The sequence below is a fragment of the Xyrauchen texanus genome, chromosome 48 (genome assembly GCF_025860055.1).
Source record: "Xyrauchen texanus isolate HMW12.3.18 chromosome 48, RBS_HiC_50CHRs, whole genome shotgun sequence".
Classification (NCBI taxonomy): Eukaryota; Metazoa; Chordata; class Actinopteri; order Cypriniformes; family Catostomidae; genus Xyrauchen; species Xyrauchen texanus.
In genome coordinates this window covers 22,770,074-22,794,872 of record NC_068323.1, presented here as the reverse complement: position 1 = coordinate 22,794,872, position 24,799 = coordinate 22,770,074, and the positions used below count along the sequence as shown (strand labels likewise).

General features: G+C 38.9%; 1 pseudogene; it reads left to right on the top strand.

Annotated features, from left to right (window-relative positions):
• Positions 1 to 24,254, top strand: part of LOC127639761 (lisH domain-containing protein ARMC9-like) — a 63,362-nt pseudogene extending 39,108 nt beyond the window's left edge.
• The last annotated feature ends 545 nt before the right edge of the window (positions 24,255 to 24,799 follow it).

Here is a 24,799-nt window from a genome sequence, read left to right as displayed (position 1 = left end):
TCTCACCGTAATCTTTATTTATGGTTAACAGGAGGAGGTTATGGAGGCAGATCTGGATAAATACGAAGTCCTGCAGCCTCAGTCGAAAGAACTCACTGGGGAGTCTTTACTGACATCAGAGTATCTTGGGGTAAACCATTAATACACATTTATAATAAAACAACAGAAGATTGGCGTTTACACCAGGTGGACATGTGGTTTAAGGTGCCGTTCAGACCGAACGCATTTTTGCACTTAAAAAATCTAGACGAAAGGCAACACATTTAACAGAATGTGTTTTTTGAGGCGCAGTTCTGTTTTAACTGAAACGTGGCACTCCTGCACAAAAAGCTGAAAAACAGCTGAGCACAGCAAAACATTCAAAGATATCCATCTTGTGCAAGTTTACATAGAAAAACAATGGAATAAGAGTGCAAACAGACACACAAATTCATTTGGTGTGAACGGCCCTTAAGTCAGTTTGGAAAAGGACCTGCTACATGTCAAAATATTTCGTGAAATAGGCCTTTAAAGGTCTTTGAAATCTGCTCTAGCTTTAGTTTAGACATTGCTTGGATGATCAGGCGATGAGTTGCACTGTTTGTTTGACAAGTGTGTCTCTTTTGGTTTGTAGATAATGACCAATATGGTAAAAATGAAAAGAAGATCATGTCCTCCATCATCACGCAGCATAGATGAACCCCTCCAGAGGCCTGTTACACCCAGTTCCCACAAAAACATCAAGTAAGGACTTAATTCTGAATCAATAAACACAACAAACTAAATCTCCAACAAGAAGAAATGCTGTTTTATAAGGGAGTTCACAATGTTCAAAGTATGGGAAATATTAACCACTCTGCATATATACGTAATATTTTCGTAATCAAATGATCCTTGATCAAATAATAATTCTGAAGTGTTTGTGTAGCATTGATTTAAAGGAATGGTCCAGGTTCAATACAACAAATGGTAAGCTCTTATCGATTAAAGTATAAAAACTTTTGGGGACCTGGGTAGCCAGTCAGTGGCTACCCAGTCAGTCTTTACCACCTAGTCAGTGGTAAAGACTCTAGCTGCCACCCCTGGAGTTTGATTTGAATCCAGGGAGTGCTGAGTAACTCCAGCCAGGTCTCCTAAGAAACCAAATTGGCCCGGTTTCTAGGGAGGGTAAAGTCACATGGGGTATTCTCCTCATGCTCGCTATAATGTGGTTCGTTCTTGGTGGGGCGTGTGGTGAGTTGAACGTGGATGCCTTGTTTCTGTGGCAATGTGCTCAACAAGCCACATGATCAGATTCTTTGTTTGATGGTCACAGATGCGGAGGAAGCTGGGATTCGTCCTCCGCCACACAGATTGAGGCGAGTCACTACGCGCACTGGGAATTGGGCATTCCAAATTGGGTGAAATTGTTGAAAAAATAAATAAAATACTTAAATCTCATCCCTCACTTTGTAAAAACAAATAAAAATCATGTGTGTTAATTTTTGGAAGCCAGGTCTGTAATTCTGATTTTATTTATTGATTTTATCACCCAATTGCAACTTTATAGCTTGCAATATTTAATTCATTTTCTTGCATTTCTGGCAATTTCGATATTACGATTTTATATCATGCAATAGCAAGTTGTAAGGCCAAATTGTGAGAAATAAAGTATTAAAGAGTTGTGAGATTTAAAGACAGAATTACTTTATTTTATTTTTTATTCCATGGATGAATGCACCATAGTTATTTGAGCCATAAAGTGTAAAGGGAGTTATGGAAAGAGGAGCCGAGAACCGGCTTGACAATATAAATAATATTTAATCAAACAAAAAGACACAAACACACATATATGACGGACAGCTACCTGTAAGCGATCTCTCTGTTGCACCACCATCCGCAGTCGGCCTTTATCCTTCTCGGAGGCTTGATTAGCCTGATAAGGTACCAGGTGTGTAGAATCACGACCCACCCTCCGCCCTGCCACAATTGTCCTTCCAGTGGTGGGACTACTTTTCTAGGCTAATGAACTTCTGGTTATATGTTATCTGGGAGGCGTGTTCTCCATGTAAACAACTCCTTTCTGGTATCCTTGCATGTATCATGAAGAAGTTTGCAGGTTTGCGGCATTACATGGTCATGACATGCGTTGAAAGATTGCATACAGTACAACTCAAGTTTAGTTGTAATATTTATGTGTTATGGCATTACTTGCGAAACAGTGTGTATTTAAATGTTTATTGTGGTGTAATGCCTTGATCCCTACGCCACCGTTGGATATCTACTACTATAAATTCATTTTTAGTTTTTTTTAATTGAGGAATGGTACAATTCGTAACAAGTCGAACCCAAGATATTCCTTGAAATTAATAATGTTAGGTTTTATGTTCATATCAAATCTAGACATATCAAAAACTTATCTGATAAGTCAACATTTGATGATTTCATCCGAAATGGAAATAAATGCTGTTGAAAATCACCCATATCAAGATTTTAAAGCATTTAATTATTTGAGAAATTGTACTTTTTGTGGCTTTTGTTGGCACTCTCAAGAAAACAAAATCTACAAATATGTTATGTTTTAACTTGGATGTTTCCCCATCATGCATAGAGACTTGACAGATATGGTTCATGTGCATGTTTGGTTTGCATGTTGGTTTAGTAGCCGCAAATACATTTTTTTTTATTGGGATAAAATAAAGTACTTGACATGCTAAATGACACCTAAAACAGAATTTTGCTAATCATTTTCTAATAATTTTTTGCATGCAGTTTTATGAGAGGCTTCATGGAATATTTGTAATATTTATAAAATGCATTTGTTACACTGCAGTGCCAATTTAAAATATAGGCAAAAATGTGCTTAACATGGTGGAAAAATAAAAAGATAACAATTTACAGTCTCTATATTTACACTTCCCTTTTAAATAATTATTTATTTTAACCTGAAATCTTTGTTAAGAGATAAAAATGTATGCATTAACTATCTATTTGTTTGCATTGGAGACATGTAATCTTTTCATCTTAAATCAACATGATTCTGCAAGATTCTACAAACAAAGCCTCTCAGTGACACTTACCCACAGTAAATGTCAATGTCTCTAAACTCATCGCTGTCGTCTTGTCGTCAACGGAGTAAAGATGTCAACAGTTCTGCCCTCAAGGCAAACAGTGTGTTAATATGCAAGCAGGAACTCAGAGCTCAGGATCTCCTCATTGTTTCTATTGAAGCGTACTGGATCAGTGATGTGAACAATTGTGGTTGCCTATGATGCGTGACTGTCCTTGTTTTGACCTAGACATTTTCCTGTGCAGTTTAGCCAGTGAAATGCTCAAATTTTATGAAATGACAATGTTTCGAAATTCTCATCAGATTATTCAAAGACGTTACATTGTGGTAGACGAGTAAAGCATTGGATAGAGAGTAAAAAAGTGATTTAGATGTCAATGTATTGTTTGGTTTATTTTCCTACCATTTGAATATATAAGCCTACCCTAAAATTGAGTTTGTCAACCTGTCCGAGGCAGATTAAAGGAATAGTTCCAAAACTTTACTCATCCTCATGCCATCACAGATGTGTAAGACTGTCTTTCTTATGTGGAACGCAAACTAAGATTTTTAGATGAATATCTCAGCTCTGTAGGTCCATACAATTTAAGTCAACAGGGTCCAAAAATACAAGACTTTGACAATGCATTGTTAAAAACGGTAATATTTAACGTACAACGTAAAATGCCTGACAGGGAATTCAGTGAACATTTTTGAATGATTTCGAACAAATCATTGAACCGATTCATTGCAATGGACCGTTGAAAATTAAACTGAATGAAACTTCCCAACTCTATTGCCATGTTTTTCTACTCTCAAACTTGCAAATTGAGACACAAATAGAGATTGTGAACTTAATGCCCAAATAAAAAAGCACATTCAAATCATTGAGATATTCAATGTTGGTTTATTACACCCTGCCAACAAAATAATATCAAATAAATTGCATATAATCATATACGATTAGACGCAAACAAAAATTAATCTGTGAAGAACAAAAATTCCGAGCAGCCAACCACACACCTCTTTATGCAGGACCCATCCGCACAAATACCCTCTAAAATATCTTTAAAATTCGGCCAATCAGTACCCAAGATTAGCGGATGGGTGAGGCGGGAACTAACCGCTGCCTTCACACTATGGTTTTTCCCCTGAATTTAATCGCCAAAGTCACCATGGGATACTTGTGAACATCCCCATGCACACACCTCACCCTCACCAGTTTAGCTAAACCCAAAGCCCCGGGTTGAACCAAGCATTGGTGGATGGTGGTCTGATTGCAGCGGTATCCAGCAAAGCTTGGTAAATACCCCCTGATCCTTACCGAATCCGGTATGCTCCAGCCCGATAGGGGGCAGCCTGCGGGACTTCGGAGACCCGCACCACCGTCCCCACCTCCATCAGCGGACACTGATCCCGGAAGTGGTCCGGTCTCCGCACCTCCAACAGGCCGGCCCAGGCGTTGCGGCCGCACTTGTGCTGGCGAGCGCCCCACCTGAGGAGGAGAGCGGCTGAAAGACGGGGAATGGGAGGGTACATTCTCCCAAGGCCGGGAAGCTGGTCTCTGGAACCCTCCACGCCTGCGCGGGGCAGGAACGGGCCCTGGGGAGAGAACAGAAGGAGAGAACATAGGGGAGGGGGCGAGGGCAGGGGCAGACACAAGGGAAGGGAGAGAGAGAGAGAGACAAAGAAGAGGGCTCGTCTGCCCTCGGGATCGCCGCCAAGTGGTCCTCCGCCAGCCGAACAGCTTCCTCCTGCGACGCCGGGCGATGGCACTGGACCCACCCCGCCGTCTTCCGAGGCAGCCGTTGAACGAGCTGTTCCAGTACCACCTGATCGATTACTCCCTCGACGTCGCGGTCCCCCGCGAGCAGCCACCTCCGACAGGCGTCCCGGAGCTGTTGGGCGAACGCGAACGGGCAGTCGGACATTCCTAGTTTCATGCCCCGGAAGAGCTGGCGATTTTCTGCCGGGCTCCGACCGACCCGCTGCAGAATAGACCTCTTCAGATCGGTGTAGGCCAGGAGGTTCGTCGCTGTCAGCTGCTGTGCCGCAAGTTGAGCTTCCCCGGACAGGAGAGGAATCAGGCAGGCTGCCCACTGTTCTCGGGGCCAGCCCCAAATTTCTTCTGAGCGCTCAAACAAATCGAGGAAGGCCTCAGGATCATCTGCTGCCCCCATCTTCTGTAGCATGGGGGGGGGCAGTGTAGCGCGGGTGTCCGGGGTCACGGTTGTGGCCGACGCCGCCTCCTGGCTGAGGAGGCTCCGGATAGCGAGCCGGTCCTCTGCCTGAGCCCGCATGATTTCGAAAAACCGGCGATCTTGGTCCTGCCTGAGCTCAAGCAGGGATTGCTGGTGGCCTTGATGCAGCGTCGCGAGGGACTGGAGGACTTCTGCCAGCTGGGAGGACTCTATGGGGCGACCACTTTCCATGCTTCCTTTAAAGTTCCCGGGTTTCGGCACCAGTATAACGCTTTTCGATGGGAAGGAGGACAGGAAACAGGTCTTCACCACAAGGTAAGCTTTTTTAATTCTCTTTGGTTCTCACAGTATTATTATCGCACACAGTACAAATGTCAAACACTGGGTTTGCTTGTCGTCTCTCTCTCCTCGACTGGAGGCTCTGTGTCTGCTTTTATGCCGCTCTCCTCATGCTCACTGGAATCAGAGACAGGTGTTAGGCATAATTTAGCTCAGGTGTAAGCGCCCTTACCGCTTTCCTCTCCCGGACGGGCGCTTGACCACGCCCCCGCTGCCACACAACCTTTCATTAAAAAGCCTACTAAAGGCAATTTAATGTGTTTTCAGTGCAAAAATGTAAAAGTAAGAACAGATATGAAGGGCAAGACAATTTTTTTTGTTGGGAAATGGGGCAAATATGTGGCGTTCTTGGAGGGCTCTCGGGGTGGGGCAGTGGAGATTATTAATGTGTGTAAATATTATATATTTTTTATTTTTTATTTGTTTTTGTGAGTATGTGCTCATGTGTGACCACAAGGGTGTTGTGGGTCGGGTGGGGTTGGCGATTGGGAGGGGGAAAGGTGGTAGTTGGGTTAAATGTTGATTCTGTGTATATATGTTTTGCTTTTCTTTGTTTGAAGTGTTAATCACAAAAAAAACAAAATGTTAAATATATGATGATATTGGAATTGTAGTTTGGAGGAAAAAATATACAAAACTATTGTGAGGGAACGCAAAATTATTGTGAGTGAACAAAAATAAACTATTGCGAGAAAATGCTAAACTATTTTGAGGAAATGCAAAACTATTGCAAGGGAACACAAAGAAACTATTGAGAGGAAATGCAAAACTATTGCGAGGAAATGCTAAACTATTGCGAGGAAATGCTAAACTATTGCGAGGAAATGCTAAACTATTGTGAGGGAACACAAAGAAACTATTGTGAGGGAACACAAAGAAACTATTGCGAGGAAATGCTAAACTATTGCGAGGAAATGCTAAACTATTGTGAGGGAACACAAAGAAACTATTGAGAGGAAATGCAAAACTATTGCGAGGAAATGCTAAACTATTGCGAGTGAACAAAGTAACTATTGCGAGAAAATGCTAAACTATTGCGAGAAAATGCTAAACTATTGCGAGGAAATCCTAAACTATTGCAAGGGAACACAAAGGAACTATTGCGAGGAAATGCAAAACTATTGTGAGTAAATGCAAAACTATTGTGAGGGAACACAAAGTAACTATTGCGAAGAAATGAGAAACTATTCTGTGAGAACACGAAGAAATGCTAAACTATTGCGTGAGAACACAAAGAAGCTATTGTGAGGAAATGCACCAACTATTGCACGAGAGAAACTATTGCAAGGAAATGCTAAAATATTGCATGAGAACACAAAGAAACTATTGCGAGGGAACACAAAGAAACTATTGTGAGGAAATGCAAAACTTTTGCTAGGGAATATAAAATTATGTAAGGAAATGCGAAAATATTGTGAGGTAACACAAAGAAACTATTGCGAAGAAATGCAAAACTATTGTGAGGAAATGCAAAACTTTTGCTAGGGAATATAAAAATTATGTAAGGAAATGTGAAACTATTGTGAGGGAACACAAAGAAACTGTTGCGAGGAAACGCAAAACTGTTGCGAGGAAACGCAAAACTGTTGCGAGGAAACGCTAAACTGTTGTGAGGAAACGCAAAACTGTTGCGAGGAAACGCTAAACTATTGCGAGGGAACACAAAGAAACTATTGCGAGGGAACACAAAGAAACTATTGAGAGGAAATGCGAAACTATTGAGAGTAAATGCAAAACTATTGCGAGGGAACAAAAAGTAACTATTGCGAGAAAATGCTAAACTATTGCGAGAAAATGCTAAACTATTGCGAGGAAATCCTAAACTATTGCGAGGAAATGCAAAACTATTGCGAGGGAACAAAAAGAAACTATTGCGAGGAAATGCAAAACTATTGCGAGTAAATGCAAAACTATTGTGAGGGAACACAAAGAAACTATTGCAAGGAAATGCAAAACTATTGTGTGAGTACACAAAGTAACTATTGCGAAGAAATGAGAAACTATTCTGTGAGAACACGAAGAAATGCTAAACTATTGCGTGAGAACACAAAGAAGCTATTGTGAGGAAATGCACCAACTATTGCACGAGAGAAACTATTGCAAGGAAATGCTAAAATATTGCATGAGAACACAAAGAAACTATTGTGAGGAAATGCAAAACTTTTGCTAGGGAATATAAAATTATGTAAGGAAATGCGAAACTATTGTGAGGTAACACAAAGAAACTGTTGCGAGGAAACGCAAAACAGTTGCTAGGGAATATAAAACTTATGTAAGAAATGCTGAAACTATTGCAAGGAGAACATAAAGAAACTATTGCAAGGAAATGCAAAATGATTGCGTGAGTACATGAAGAAACTATTGCGAAGAAATATAAAACTTATGTAAGGAAATGCAAAACTAATGCGAGGAAATGCTAAACTATTGTGAGGGAACACAAAGAAACTATTGCGAGGAAATGCAAAACTGTTGCGAGGGAACACAAAGAAACTATTGCGAGGAAATGCAAAACTGTTGCGAGGAAATGCAAAACTATTGTGAGGGAACACAAAGAAACTATTGCGAGGAAATGCAAAACTGTTGCGAGGAAATGCAAAACTATTGTGAGGAAATACTAAACTATTGTGAGGGAACACAAAGAAACTATTGCGAGGAAATGCAAAACTATTGCGAGGAAATGCAAAACTATTGCGAGGAAATGCAAAAATATTGCGAGGAAATACTAAACTATTGTGAGGGAACACAAAGAAACTATTGCGAGGAAATGCAAAACTATTGTGAGGGAACACAAAGAAACTATTGCGAGGAAATGCAAAACTATTGCGAGGGAACAAAAAGAAACTATTGCGAGGAAATGCAAAACTATTGCGAGTAAATGCAAAACTATTGTGAGGGAACACAAAGAAACTATTGCAAGGAAATGCAAAACTATTGTGTGAGTACACAAAGTAACTATTATGAAGAAATGAGAAACTATTCTGTGAGAACACGAAGAAATGCTAAACTATTAGTGAGAACACAAAGAAGCTATTGTGAGGAAATGCATCAACTATTGCACGAGAGAAACTATTGCAAGGAAATGCTAAAATATTGCATGAGAACACAAAGAAACTATTGTGAGGAAATGCAAAACTTTTGCTAGGGAATATAAAATTATGTAAGGAAATGCGAAAATATTGTGAGGTAACACAAAGAAACTGTTGCGAGGAAATGCAAAACTGTTGCGAGGAAATGCAAAACTGTTGCGAGGAAATGCAAAACTGTTGCGAGGAAATGCAAAACTATTGCGAGGAAATGCAAAACTATTGCGAGGAAATGCAAAACTATTGCGAGGAAATGCAAAACTATTGCGAGGAAATGCAAAACTATTGCGAGGAAATACTAAACTATTGTGAGGGAACAAAAAGAAACTATTGCGAGGAAATGCAAAACTATTGTGAGGGAACACAAAGAAACTATTGCGAGGAAATGCAAAACTATTGTGAGGGAACACAAAGAAACTATTGCGAGGAAATGCAAAACTATTGTGAGGGAACACAAAGAAACTATTGCGAGGAAATGCAAAACTATTGCGAGGGAACAAAAAGAAACTATTGCGAGGAAATGCAAAACTATTGCGAGTAAATGCAAAACTATTGTGAGGGAACACAAAGAAACTATTGCAAGGAAATGCAAAACTATTGTGTGAGTACACAAAGTAACTATTGCGAAGAAATGAGAAACTATTCTGTGAGAACACGAAGAAATGCTAAACTATTGCGTGAGAACACAAAGAAGCTATTGTGAGGAAATGCATCAACTATTGCACGAGAGAAACTATTGCAAGGAAATGCTAAAATATTGCATGAGAACACAAAGAAACTATTGTGAGGAAATGCAAAACTTTTGCTAGGGAATATAAAATTATGTAAGGAAATGCGAAAATATTGTGAGGTAACACAAAGAAACTGTTGCGAGGAAATGCAAAACTGTTGCGAGGAAATGCAAAACTGTTGCGAGGAAATGCAAAACTATTGTGAGGAAATGCAAAACTTTTGCTAGGGAATATAAAACTTATGTAAGGAAATGTGAAACTATTGTGAGGGAACACAAAGAAACTGTTGCGAGGAAACGCAAAACAGTTGCTAGGGAATATAAAACTTATGTAAGGAAATGCGAAACTATTGCAAGGGAACGCAAAGAAACTATTGCAAGGAAATGCAAAATGATTGCGTGAGTACATGAAGAAACTATTGCGAAGAAATATAAAACTTATGTAAGGAAATGCAAAACTAATGCGAGGAAATGCTAAACTATTGTGAGGGAACACAAAGAAACTATTGCGAGGAAATGCAAAACTGTTGCGAGGAAATGCAAAACTATTGTGAGGGAACACAAAGAAACTATTGCGAGGAAATGCAAAACTGTTGCGAGGAAATGCAAAACTATTGTGAGGAAATACTAAACTATTGTGAGGAAATGCAAAACTATTGCGAGGAAATGCAAAACTATTGCGAGGAAATGCAAAACCATTGCGAGGAAATACTAAACTATTGTGAGGGAACACAAAGAAACTATTGCGAGGAAATGCAAAACTATTGCGAGGAAATGCAAAACTATTGCGAGGAAATGCAAAACTATTGCGAGGAAATGCAAAACCATTGCGAGGAAATACTAAACTATTGTGAGGGAACACAAAGAAACTATTGCGAGGAAATGCTAAACTTTTGCTAGGGAATATAAAATTATTGCAGGAACATCCAAAACTACAAAATACAAAACTTGGTAACACTTTACTATAAGTTAGTTAACATGAACGTACCATAAACAACACTTATTAAGCATTTATTAAACTTAGTTAATCTTAATTACAATATATAGTAATACAGGGTTCCCGCAGATCCTTAAAAAGTCAGTTTTCCCAAATTTAAGATCGTAAAAAGTCTTAAATATCTTAAATGATACAACAAAAGTCTTAATTGTCAGTTAAAGAGGTCTTAAATTTGGGGGTGGAAATATGGGAATCGTGATATTACCTAATGTGATTATCAAACTTCAACAGAATACGATTCAATTAACTAAATGCATGCACTGCATCTTTCAGAGTGAAAACACTGTTGTATTTTCTCCACGCATGAGGGGCGTTGTGTGTGTTTGCAGCTGTTGCAGAGCAGTTCACAATCATTTAGCCATATCAGAAATGTAATAATTAACTATCACAAAAGATCAGGTGTTGATGATAATGATATAATGTTGATGAAATATGACAATGTTTTAATTGTTTGTATTATAATACATTATATATTATTGTAAGAGTGCACATTTTATTTCTAAATGTATGAAAAACTTTTTTGAGGGAACTTAATACTTTTGCGAGGACACTAGTTTAGCTTTAACTGTTTAGTTACAAAGATATTGCCCTTGTGACAACTTCCCAATCTGACAACTTGCCCCAACCTATAACCATTTTCCAGTTCCTTTTTTTTTTTTTTATCTTAAAATTTGATACAATTTGCTTTTCATAATGTAATTTTAGACTTTTATTGTCCTGTATGACTGTTTTATAACTCTTCAGGAGAATGACATCACGGTTTCAACTTAATAAATCTTCATGTTTCTCTGAAATTATTAAATTTCCGGAGCCTTTAAGCTACTCTCTGCCTTCCCCGATGCCACTCTTCCATCTCAAATGCACTGCCTGATGAAATCACTTTGATGTGGTTTCAGTCCCTGCAGGCGAGAGTTAGTTTGTGAATGCTACCATCCAAGCATGATATCAAACGGCCTTTTGCCCTTTCTGTACTCACCAAAACCAGAAGACTGATATGTAGCAGTATAAATGCTAATTATCTCAAGTTTTTTTAAATATTGGTAGTGCATGCACTAAAATAGTTTTTTTAATTTTTTTAGCATGTTTGCACTCTATGGCCTAATTCAATTTCTGTACGATTGACAACCATGTGGCGGCTCTCTCTTAGACTACTTCACAATTCCTTGTGAAAGTGAAATGCTTACAGGTCCCTTAGTGTGGCGTGTGTATGTTAATGATGTCAGTCGTGTGCGAGGTGCATGTGTGATATTTGTTGTTATTTTTTGTCCGTTTAGCAACCGATTCGGAATGCTGGCGTTCCTCGGTGGAGTCGGGACTTGTGGGGTCCCCAGAGAGACTTATCCCTCCGCCGGGCCAGAATGACACAAACAGCCATTTGTACAGGTTGGTTTGCTTCCCATTTTGAGTCTCCATTAGGCCAAAATTGCCATTTTTTTGATAGTCCACAACAGTGGGTCTCATTTATCAATAATAGTTTCTTTGTGTTCTCACGCAGTAAGGTACCTACCTAATGTGTCTGAAATTTTCCACCTATTTAGGCTGAGATTTTGTGTGTCTTATCACGCATATGTTAGCATGCAACTTCACAACAGCTGCATACACACATACATTTGTTCTTTCCTTTGCTGTAATGTTGATTAATATGAAATAATGTAAATCAGCCCATGTCTGCTTTTAGTAATTTAAATAAAACATGCCCAAACCATCTGTATATCAGGTCTTATTGGTAGGGTTGCACAGTATGTTGGTGGCTGTTATTAATGTGTAATTGACCAGGAAATATTATGTTTTTAACCAAGTTAATGATCTATGTTAACTAGATCTGTACTGTGTGTTATGTTGTATTTGGGCTCGTTTTAATTGGCATCATCTGCAGTAAACAACAATATGCCATTCTCCATATTCTGTTTTTGTTGCATGTCCAATATTGTTACTTACAGATGCTCCCCATTAAAACTAGCCCAAAAACAACGTCACATAGTGCATAGATCTTGAAATGACCCTGAACTTGGCTATAAACGCTCATTTGTGCTTGTTGTGTTTTTTTTTACCTATTTCCATGATTAAATGATCAGATTACATCAATGATCAAAATTGAACTTTCACAGGTTACAAGCGTTTGCATGATACAGGGTATGTGCGTGTGTGCACACAACTCAGATTTTAAAGTCCGGATTCAAAACTTATGAGCAACACCTATTTTGTTTAAAGGGTGTGTTCACACAAACTTGTAGTTTGGTTCTCTTGGTCCTCCAGGACTAAATGAAAATGATACATTTAGTCCTGGTTCGTTTAGCGTTCACGCTGGCATTTTTAACACCGGACCTAACCTTACAAAACCAAAGGCATCAAGGAAAAGTCACGACCTGATTGGACAGCTTTTATGACGTATATTTTTTTAAGGAACTTATGGAACATCCAAAACAATGCTGTCTGCTGGGCAAAATGCGTTCATTATATTTATATATGTATATATGGTGGTATTTTTACCAGCTGAGAACAAACGAAGAGTTAATAAAATGTGTAAAGGAGTCAAAACAGTGCCAGGAATTCCTCTGTTGTACACACAAACAAAGCTATGCTTCAAGGACAGCTGACAGCGGTTCCGACGCCAGTACCGAACTATAATGGCAACATGATGAGAAGAACCAGGTATGCTTGAGGTCAGTATTAGGCTAATTACTTCCTGTTTTTGGTCCGTTTAGATGTCTTTGGTCCATGCTGCCTTCATATATCAATCGAACCGTACCAGAGTTCGTTTGGAAGAGGACCGAGACACGCTTTTCAGACGGTCTCAGTTCGCTTGATTAGTGTGCACCAAGGTTCGGGTGACAGCGTTCACACTTGCTCAAATGAAACGCACTAAAAGAGCAATCGCACCAGAGTTCGTTTTAATCGAACCAAACCTGCCAAGTGTGAACACACCCTAAGTGAGTGGTTTTTATTAATAAGTTTACAGCTCAAGTTTCAAGGTTTACATGGCAAAAGGTGAAACTATTGATTACAGAGATTCCATATCTGTGAATTTCTATGTTGCTGGAGAGCTGCAAATAACCACACTGGACACAAAAATATATTTTTGGGGTTTTATCTGTTTTATTTCATAAAATTATTTTAAACAAGGAAAACAGCGGTCGATGGGGCCGTTTATTTTATTTATTTTTTTAAATAAAGAAAATACAAAAACTTTGTGCTTATGAAATAAGGTACAATGAAATATAACAAATGAAATGAGGCCAATGTCAAAAGAAAATAAAAACAGAACATTAGCTTACCCATATGCTTCAGCATACATCACCTTAGTACATGCTTATATCATTCACAGCATTTTATACATTCAACACATGCTTAAACTCACAGAATTGTACTTATTTTTAACCAGGCTTTAAGGACATGTACAACAGTTTAAAACAACAGAATTGTCATTACACATGTTCTCACATATAATACGTATAACACTATTCACTAAACATGAAATCACTCTGTGCTATAAATAATTAAACAAGATATGATTAATTTTAAGTTGACATACCCAGTTCTCACGTGTGTACAGAACGTGGTCAAACTTCACACATGCAATCCATATGCATCCCAAAGTATTCTCTTCCGATTAACAAAACCGGGAGCTCTCCTGCACAATGTATGCTCTCACGTCCATCGCAAACTCCGGTCTTAAAATGGCCATGTCCAATTTATGGGTAGATTTAAATTACATGCAATGTATTCACTTGGCTTCATCTACATTTTGCATAACCTTTCCAGCACAGCCGTTTGTCTCATTGTCTGAAAACATACTGTATCCTGGAGTTGTTAATGTTGTGTATGTGTGGTTTGATTGGTTTGAAATATTATCTAAAGTTGCATGGTTTGTCAATGTAAGGTAACATTGACACTAACAGTAGGTCTAAAGAACTGGTGTGACATTTCTTGCTCAATGTGGCAAGGCATATCTAGAATGTAAATGTCCTGGGGATCCGGTGTTATCAAGTGTGTAACTCAGCTGTGAAAGACAGTGAGCTGGAGAGAGACCAGAGGAATTTGGGGCTTGGAGCGAGGTATCGAACCTTGAGTCAGCATTGCCACTGTGACATGAGTTTCAAACAGCTGCTAAACAAAGGGCTGATTCAAGTTCCTTCCTTCTCAAATCCCCATCCAACCTATTAGACCTGACTTCTGGAGAACTGGACATGTAATGACCCTTTGGACACACGAGCAGCACATTCTTATGGATAAAGCTATATTTCACTGCCATCGAGCATCTGGTCAAGTGTATATGGGTCATTGTCAGTTTGTAAGTTTCACCTAAAAATTAGATATCTTTAAAAATGTATAGTTTACAACACGTGTCAAGTTTGTAGAAATGTAGTATTTGTGTCCACAATGCTTTCATAATTTTTTTAAAGAAATAAATAGTATTTTCTGCATAAATGTTCATCGATCAGCCACAATATTAAGGGGGCTTTCACACTAGCACTTTTGGTGCGCACCCCGGTTCGAATGACGTCAGAGTTCGGTTCGTTTGGATGATGTGAACGCTGTCTTCCGAACTCGGGTGCGCACCCGCGAACCGTACTTCGGGTCTGCTTAAAAAGGTGGTCTGGAGTGCGGATCATGTGAACTCCAGTGCGGTTCGCTGCTGATATGAACGCAATCGAACCAAACCGCGGAAGTGAACCGCTATTGATGGCGTATAATTTGGTCGTCAGTCTCACACGCGTCACTTTCAAAATGAGCGGAAAGGGTTTACTTTCGATGCGTGCGTGCTGCGTGTGTGTGTGTGTATACACTTACCTTGACGAATAGCGGGATTGACGCTTCACGCACTGCAAGCAGAGAGATGATTTCTGCTTGCCTTCGCAAAAATTGTCTTCGGCGGACAGCCCGCTGTCTTTTGAGCGATTTCAGTATTTTTGCGGCAGACAGACGCTAAGTGTGTTTCTGTATCTTGATGTTAAAAACAAAACCAAAGGTTAAAAAAGAAGAACAAATGTGAACCGAGCAAGTCTATTCATTGAATTTTGACGCCTTTTCATTTCAGCGGTTATCAAGCAACACGATTACGCACCAGCTGCAGCTTGATGGCGCTAAGCGTACCGCGGTTCGGATACAAATATATAATGCGAACACGGTCCATCGGGGGCAGGGGGGAGGGGGGAGCAATCGAACTCGGGTTCGGAACAGGCAATCGAATCAAGTGTGAAAGCCCCCTAAAACCATCTGCCTAATATTGTGAAATTCCCCATCGTGCCACCAAAACAGTGCCAACCTGCATCTCATAATAGCATTTTATTCTTCTCAGCACAATTGTACAGAGTGGTTATCTGAGTTACTGTAGACTTTGTCAGTTTGAACCAGTCTGTCCATTCTCTGTTGACCTCTCTCATCAACAAGACATTTCCATCCACAGAACTGCCGCTCACTGGATGTTTTTTGTTTTTTGCACCATTCGGAATAAATTCTAGAGACTGTTGTGTGTGAAAATCCCAGAAATACTCAAACCAGCCCATCTGACACCAACAATCATCCATGCAATTATCTAATCAGTGTGGCTGCAGTGCATACAATCATGCAGATTCAGGTCAGGAGCTTCAGTTAATATTCACATCAACCATCAGCATGGGGAAAAAATGTGATCTCAGTGATTTGCACCATAGCATGATTGTTGGTGCCAGATGGGCTGCAGTTATTGCAGCAAAAGGTGTCTCTACCAAATATTAATGTGTGGGGGTTGAATACTTATGCAAGCAAGATGTTTCAGTTTTTTTTAATTTTCATAATATTTCCCAACAAAAAAAAACAATGTCACCTTACAATAATTGATTTTGAGTTTCAGTGTTTTAAAATAAAATATCAATCAGAATGAAATTTCAGTGTACCATTTGTAATTCGGTAATATGAGAGAATTGGTCAGGGGTCTGAATATTTTTGCAAGGCACCACATATACATATATATATATATATATATATATATATATATATATATATATATATATATATATATATATATATAATGACTTGTCAAGTGGTGTAACCATTAAGAAGAATGTATAAAAAAATGTCCTTGCACATTGAATACACGTGAGTGTACACACCTTAATCATTACTTTCATATTGAGTCAGAAATTTCAAAAGGTTTTCTTGGGTTACTCCATACCAAAAATATGCATTTTCTTAAAAATGTTAAATTATGTAATATTTAATTAATTTATTTATTTATGAGTTTGTTTATTTATTTATTTATTTTTGGACTCAACTACTGTATGTTCAGATTCAGCAAAAACAGAGTGAGATTATTGTATAATATACATTTGACTGAACAGTCAAAACATTTTTACCATTTTTCAGTGTTTGTGTAACTGGGTTTTGAGAAATCATTTAAAAATCTAATTAAAAATATGTTTCAAGTTTGTAGAAATTGAATATTTCTCCACATTGGTTTTATAAATTAAAACATTTATATATTTATAGAATTTTCTACAAAAATGTTAAATATATTTGTAAAGTGATCAATGGAAAGGAAGAGGCGAGAACCGGCTTTTCAATATAAATAATAGTTTAATGATAAACTTAAAAGACAACATAAACACACATGACGGACATGTCTGTAAACGATCTCTCTCTCCCCCACGATCTTCTGCAGTCGACCTTTATACCTCAGAGGCTTGATTAGCCTAATACGGGACCGAGTGTGTAGGATCACAACCCGGCCCCGCCCTCCACCCTGCCACAATATTTAATTTAAAAACGTAAGGTGATTTTACCATCAAATTAGCATGTATTAAAATACTTGTACCTTGAATACATATAAATAGTTATTAATACAAATAAAAAAACGTTTTCAGATATAGTTTTCAATTTTTTTTTAAGTCATGAATATCAAGTACTACATTTGAAGTTAAAATGTCAAAATATCTTTTTTATTACATTATTCTCTCTCAGTCAAAGGGGTCTGCATGATTTTTCTCTATTTTGAATGTTTTTATGTTTTCTTTCTTTGATTTCTTGGAAAAATGTAATATTAATTTAGTAAAATATAATTGATTCACTGCTTCTTTTTTAAAAAGAATTTAGAATAAGCAATTATTCTAGACTTATTCCAACATTTATTTTCAAGAGTTAAGAGGCTTTTTTAATGTATCTGGATGATTAAAATGCTTACAAAAAATAATGAATTTTATCTCGATGCTTGAAAACACATTCATCACTGTATACGTGTATTGAAGTAATTGTTTTTAATTTTTCATAATTTTGTTACTGAGTCCAAAACCATTTTGTATTTTCTAAATAAAAGTCTTGTTTATATCACTACCATGCTGCGTGGTTACTAGGTGATTGCTTATCGAAAGAGCCCACCTATATTCTGGACTCTAGATATGGCTCCGTTTCCTCCATCCCTACCCATTTTTATCATCTAAAAGTGAGTTGTGCACCAAAGTTTAAGGGTGGAAGAATACAGAAAACTTGTGCTTGCCCGTGCAGAACTTTCCATTACTATTTTGGAGTTTGCCCCAAGTGTTTGTGTACAGGGCTCCCAGTCAAAATACTCTCTATTAATAACTAACTTTATTAAACAGTTTTGACTTATCTCGTAAGTTAAGGCATGAACTTTGGCAGCCCTAAATAATACACATCTAATACTGAGTTGTGCTTGAAAAAGTAATGGTGCTATAAGCTCCATAGATGTCTTTCTGGCACAAACACCTTGTGAATTGCAAACTTTCAGATGTAAATGACTCTGCTAGTCACTGTGGCCAACTCGAAGTTGCAATGGGCTGTTTTTGGAAAAACGTGAAATTGCGTCACAATCTCGATTTTTCTAATTATGCCATTGTTCCCATGAAATTCAAACAGTAAATGTTTTTATGCTCTGTTAAATAGCTGTAACTGTTATCAATAGTGTAACTTTGGCTACCCTGAATAATACATATCCAATACATGGATCTGTCTTTGAAAAATGGAAATTGTGCTTCATAGACCTATATCAGACACAAACACCTTGCGAAATGCAAACTTTTGGATTCAAATGAGTCTGTCATTGTAAACAACTCAAAATCAAATTGCAAATGTAAATGAACTTGTCATCTGGTTTTCTTCTCACAGCGGGCAGATCATGCGCTTTGCATGCCAGCCAAAGATTCCTTGCAGCCCTGACAGTGACGCAGGCAACACTGGCAGGTCCCGTCTCCCCCCGCTCGCCCCCATGTTCTCCAACAGTGAGCCGCAGCAAAGTGTCAGCAGGCCTGGTTCGGGCGGGGTCTCGAGCGGACGGCCCAGCCAACAGAGTGAGTGTCAGCATTCCCATCAATACTGACATCTTGAACACATCGCTCAAACAAAAGTTGTATTTATCTTATCTAAGGGATCAGACACTAATTCCACCCATGTTTAATGATTATCCCTGAGAATCCCATTAAGTGTCAACGTGTCGGTTCTGTGACATATTCTTGACGTGTTGTATGCATACATCACATGTCGTCTGTACAATACACCCTTGTTACATAAGTATGTGCACCATATGTCGTGTGTGTCATCAGTGCAAGCACTTATACTAAATTATATTATACTAAAGCAATCAGGCTGCACATTACTGTGATTTTTACCATGGTAAAAGTGCCATTAAGGGCAATGTTAAGCCCCTTAGAGGAATATTACGTGTTCAATGGAAATAAAGTTCAATCAAGAACTTCTCTTTGCAAGACCGTTTCAAGGATGTAAACAATAACAAAAGAATAAGAATGCAATTATTCCTGAAACATCTCTGGTATCATTACCGGTTAACATATTTTCTCAAAGAACATCAAACTTTTACCTAAAGTGTCTTATCCAGACTTGATGTTGATACTGAGCATGTCTATGTGAGTTTAGATCCTTATAATTATTTCCTCTTCGGAGAGTTTGGGAATATTGCACTGCTGCTATTATTATCAATGAAGCCGTCTAATGAAACTGTCTGCGTGACCTGCGGACAAGGAAAGGATTTGTTTTTTTGTGTTGCTACTTTGGTAGGCTTTTTGGATAAAAGCTTCGGCAAAATGATTAAATGTAATAGTAAATGACTAATGCAAGCAATCTACAGTCACTTTTAGAGCCCTGCCTCTCAAACTTACAATTAGTTGGCATACATTTCTTTCACCGACCAGAGAAAAGATGTGTGCTACAGTTGTTAGTACTGCACATATCCAGAATGAGAATGAGCTAGTAGGAAATGTTAAAGGAACAAAAACGTCACTTCATTAAACCGACGAATAGTCCTTGAAATGATCTATGGTGAGGCACTTACAACGGAAGTGAATGGGGCCAATTTTTGGAGGGTTCAAATGCTGAAATGTGAAGCTTATAATTTTATAAAAGCACTTACATAAATATTTTATGTATTATTTGAGCTGTTAAAACGTTTAGAGTAAAAAAAATAAAAAATTCGGCCATTTTTTGGGTTATCAGGGTAGAGTTGTAAAAATTTGATATAACTTTAAACAGAAAAGGTTTGGAATAATTTTTTATTTTTTTATTGATTACCACTAAATATTAATTTGACTCGTTCCTTCTTTTCTTTAAGATAAAATGCAAAAGTCTATGCTACAATGAGGCACTTACAGTGGAAGTGAATATAGCAGTTGTGGTCACAGGTGTTCAATTATAGTAATTAACAACCGCTTTGAATGTGACTCATCCAATAAGAATTTAGTGTTTGAAATATCCATTTCAAATGTTGCCATTTTACAGTGGCTTCCGACTCTGCACAGCCAATCAAAATTTAGAGCATTCACTTTTATTAAGTAAGGTATGATATTATACAGCCAACTGGACATTATCTTGAATAAACCCTGACAGGATGATCAGGATACTTTTGTAGGGGGTTATTTTGAGATAACGACCGTCTGGCTGTATGTTATGCCACTTATTACATGGTTACTTATCAACTATTGAGTGGTCATTTATACAGTGTCGCCATGGACAATGGTCGTTATTCTAAAATATTTGACTACTAAATGCTGTGATTTGACCATGCTGTGTAATTATAAAGCATTATGCATTACAGTGTTTTCCCAAGTAATACATTTATTAGGCTAAATTTATATATTTTTTTTTTTTTACAGTTACAGAGCAATATGTGTCAATCAAAGTTTGTTCTATGAACCAAATGATTGCCGATGTCCATCCATTCATCCATCTCTATCTATGTATACATTCAAATATATATAAAATAAATTCAAATGAGCTCTTATTTTACACAATATTGACACAAAATTCACTCAAAAATACTCAAAAACAGGCAATGTTATTGGCACGGTTATAGCAATGGCTGATTAGTTGGCCTGCCCAGTACATTGATTTATCACTAGTGATAGGTGCACTTGAGAGCCCTTTTTTTTTAACATCCTCTTCCTCGTTGTTGTGTGTCTCTAGAATGTTCTGTAATTGTTTTATTTATTATTTAAGTACTGTATTTTGTTCATGCCCACATAGTGTCACTCTGTCTGATGGCCAAACCCTTTGTTGTGTTGGTTGGCATTGTTTGTTCAAATGTGATGAAAGAAGAAACATGTACGATAAACCGAATGAGTCACAAAGAAAACAGAATGTTTAATGGAAATCTTTTAGTTTAAGGTTACTGGTGTTCCCAGAGTGTTTGATTTCAGGGGGGGAAAGCTTAAGTTACAGAATCTTTTAGCATTTTTAGCTAACCTTGATTGCATGGTGGAAAGCTGAACAAGGAGAGGAAATTGGGGGGAGAGATTATTATTAATGCAAATACAGGGGTGTTATTTGACATGAGATAAGAACACCTGAACTCTTCCTCTTAGTTTGTTCGATTGTTCTTGTTTTATTGGAACAGCTGCCAAGTAGTACGAAGCTAAGGGTCTTTATGACATCAAAGCCTGGTGTCATAAAAGAGTATCAAAGGTGTCATTTGTATGCATTTATATTTTTTATATATGATGAATAGTACTTTGGTTTTGACTGTTTAAGTCTTTTTTTTTTCCTGTGTTAATAGTAGTGAATATTAGTTCATATTGTTCTGTACAGTACCTCTATCTCAGAAGTTTTGTAATGTGTTACTGTTAAACTATTCAGTAAAAGACATTACAATGATGACATTTGCAGTATTACAGCCAGGTTTAGGGCATGTAAACATCAAATGTATTGTATTCAGTCATTTGTTTATTTGATCACATATCACACTTATCCATTCTTTATTTTTCTGTCTTCTTTCACCCTATTCCTCTTCCACCATTGCTTTCCAACTAGTTTTCTATTAATTACATTAACTGTTTATCTTGTCTCAAATAACATTTTATATCGACTCCACTGTGAGGTCTGATGAAATTAGACTCGTCATTAGTGTCCATATTGCATTTGGCGGTGAGTCTTTCCTTTTGATGCATTTGTGTAAAGTCAGTTATCCTCTTTATTGCACATATGATCCACTTTGTTTACTTCCTGAGTGGTCCATCATTTTATCTTAATGTTTGTAATGTTACGAACAGGAAAGTGCATCCACAATGCCTGTTCTGACCACAATCTGATCAATTTCCTTTCAAATAAAATATGGATATTTTAGAGCTCTTCTTCTGCTGTGTCCGTCACAAGTATTCATCCAATCATTGTTACTGACATCGCGAATATGCATATAAAAAGATAACCCAGGGTTAGGCTTAGTTGGCACGTGTACTGAGCCAGCAGTGAGTTTCTCCGCAAACTTGTCTACCACAGGGCTAGGAGGAAGTCATCCAGGGAACACAGCAACATAGCGGCTACATACACCTTCAAGGTAGAGGGGGACAGCCGTCCCTCCAGCCTCTCCTGCTGGAAGGAAAGCACCGATTCTGACTGCGCATCTCCGGGGGCTCTTTATTTCTCTTCTTTTTTTTTTTCTTTGCTTCAGGAAGAACACCACTTAGTGAACAGACGCCACTACATGGCATACAGGCACCTCATAGAGGGAGCCCTATCCTGAGTGATAGTGTCTAACACGGCGGGTGGTAGGCCACTTAGGTTTCAGCGTCCCATCCTGGAGATTCCAGAGGTCTGGTCCCGGGTGCCAGATGGTGCCCCATCCCTGAGAAAGAAGTTCCTTCCTCAGGGGAATTCGCTGGGGGGGTGACGATGACATGAGGAGCGTGAGGTCCGAGAACCAAGTCTAGTGGGCCCGTATGGCTCTACTAGGACGGCCTGCTCCTCGTCCTCCCTGTACTTGCGCAGGGTCTGTGCACGTACGCTCACTGGGAGACATTTTTGTAGTCTAGGGGGCCAGCTGTGTGGCAACGCGTCTATACCGAGTGGTGCCTCGGTCTGGGCATACCAAAGCGGGCATTGGGAGGATTCTGGGGAAACAAACAGGTCTACCTGTGCCTGCCAGAATTGACTCCAAATAAGCTGGACCACCTGGTGGAGTCTCTACTGTCTCTTGTTCCCTAGGGGAACATCTGCCCATAGAAATGTGAGGTCGGTGTAAGGGCTGAAGAGGCGGCGACAGACCAGCATGATGGCCACACAATGTGTCCCGCTGCACCATGCCCATCTCAGGATTCGAGTCTGGAGCCAGTGCTGAAGCGGTCTCATATGCATCATCACGAGCGGTGGGGCCACTGCTGAGGATGTCATATGCACCTGAAGCCTCTGAAACAGTTTCTGTTTGAACGCCTTCAAACAGGTCATCACCGACTGTGCACGGTCGTTGGTGAGGCACGCCATCAAGACTGAGTCAAACTCCATGGCGGGAAAAGAGATGCTCTGAACCGGGAGGATCTTTTCCCAGTTGACCCGAAGCCCTAGCCGGCTGAGGTGCGTAAGCACCAGGTTCCTTTGTGCACAACACATCCTGAGAGTGAGCTAGGATTAGCCAGTCATCGAGATGCGAATGCCCACTTTCCTTAGCGGGAAGTACGCATCCTTCAAGTCTACCGACGCAAATCAATCTTGATGTCGGACGCTCGCTAAAATGCGTTTTTACATCAGCATCTTTAACAGGAGTCTGTGTAAGGCCCGGTTAAGTACTTGCAGGTTCAAGATTGGCCGCAACCCACCACCTTTCTTCGGTCCAATGAAGTAGGGGCTGTAAAACCCCATTGAGGTCCCCAAATCGCCCCCAACACACACTATTAATTATTAATGCAGGTTAAAGTATGAACAGGGTGAAACATGAATCAAATTACCTCTGATTCCATTTACCCAGATTTAGAAAAACGAGGGTTTAATGATTTCAAGTGTGAAAAGCCCTATTGTGATATTATTTTCATGAGTCACACTTTACCCCTCAGTTCTCTCATAATGTCAATTTTAAAAGAAAAAAATATATATATGTTATTTAAAAAGTATATTATTTATCAGCATTTTACATCTTTTCACCTTCCAGGCAGTCAGTCCAACAGGAAGTGAAAAGGGAACCTTTCATCAGGAGCGGTCTAACGACAGAGGAGCATCCAACTTCCTGTAACAGCATCCAACGTTCTTATCTGGGTCAGGCCAACTAATACGACCGTAATGCTGGTGAAACAAAGCTCGGGATTGTGGCTCCTGAGGACATTTCAACCCCAGTTGTAACACTACACGCTTTAGCAATAATCACAACAAGTACTTTCATTATGCCACAAGCCTCCAAACACCTGGCACTCCACTCCTGCTTTGTTACTCTTGAATCTCGACCACCCTCACTCGCAGACAGATTAAGCTTGTTTACAGTAAATGTAGATGTATAATGCTTATGAATGATACTTGCACATATGGTCTTTGCTTTAGTTTTGTAACAGCTTTTGCTTATAGATTTACTTTCATATTAGAGTGTTTTATTATTTTAATAATCATAGTTGCTTGGCATGATGTGGTGTGTAAAATAAACTGGACAGAGTTGACACAGGTTAATTTGAAATAATGTAGTTGTTTTGCTCATGTTTTGAAAGGGTTTCCTACTTATGATTTCTGAATATTTTTGTACATTTAAAATAAAGTTTATATATAAAATGAATTTATTTTGTCTGTACATTAAATAATTAAACTTATCAGGTGCACAGGTAGCAGTCTAAACTTGCTGCTTATTGCCTGCCGGACCAGTGCCTTCAGTTGTCCTACTATGGGGTCATTACCCGGGAGCCACCCATCATAGATGTTTTGCCCCATTAAGCTTGGAATATCTCCTGTAAAGAAGAGTTCAGGGACATCTCCCTATCACCCTCCCTGCAGCTGGACACCAGATCCTTTCCATTGCCTCTTATTCTTGCCTTTCCATTAAGACATTCTTCCTCTACCTATCGTAACATGATTATGTCAGTCGCCCCTCCAACGTCTGGCTTGGCTCCTCTTTACCATACAACAGCAACAGATTTCCTGGGCTTGGAAGGGTGTCCTAGGTGGATCTTTTTCGAAAACTAAGCCTGGCCTGGGGTACATTCCACAGGTGAGCCCATCCTAAAACTCTATCAGATGGACCCTTCCATACTTTTT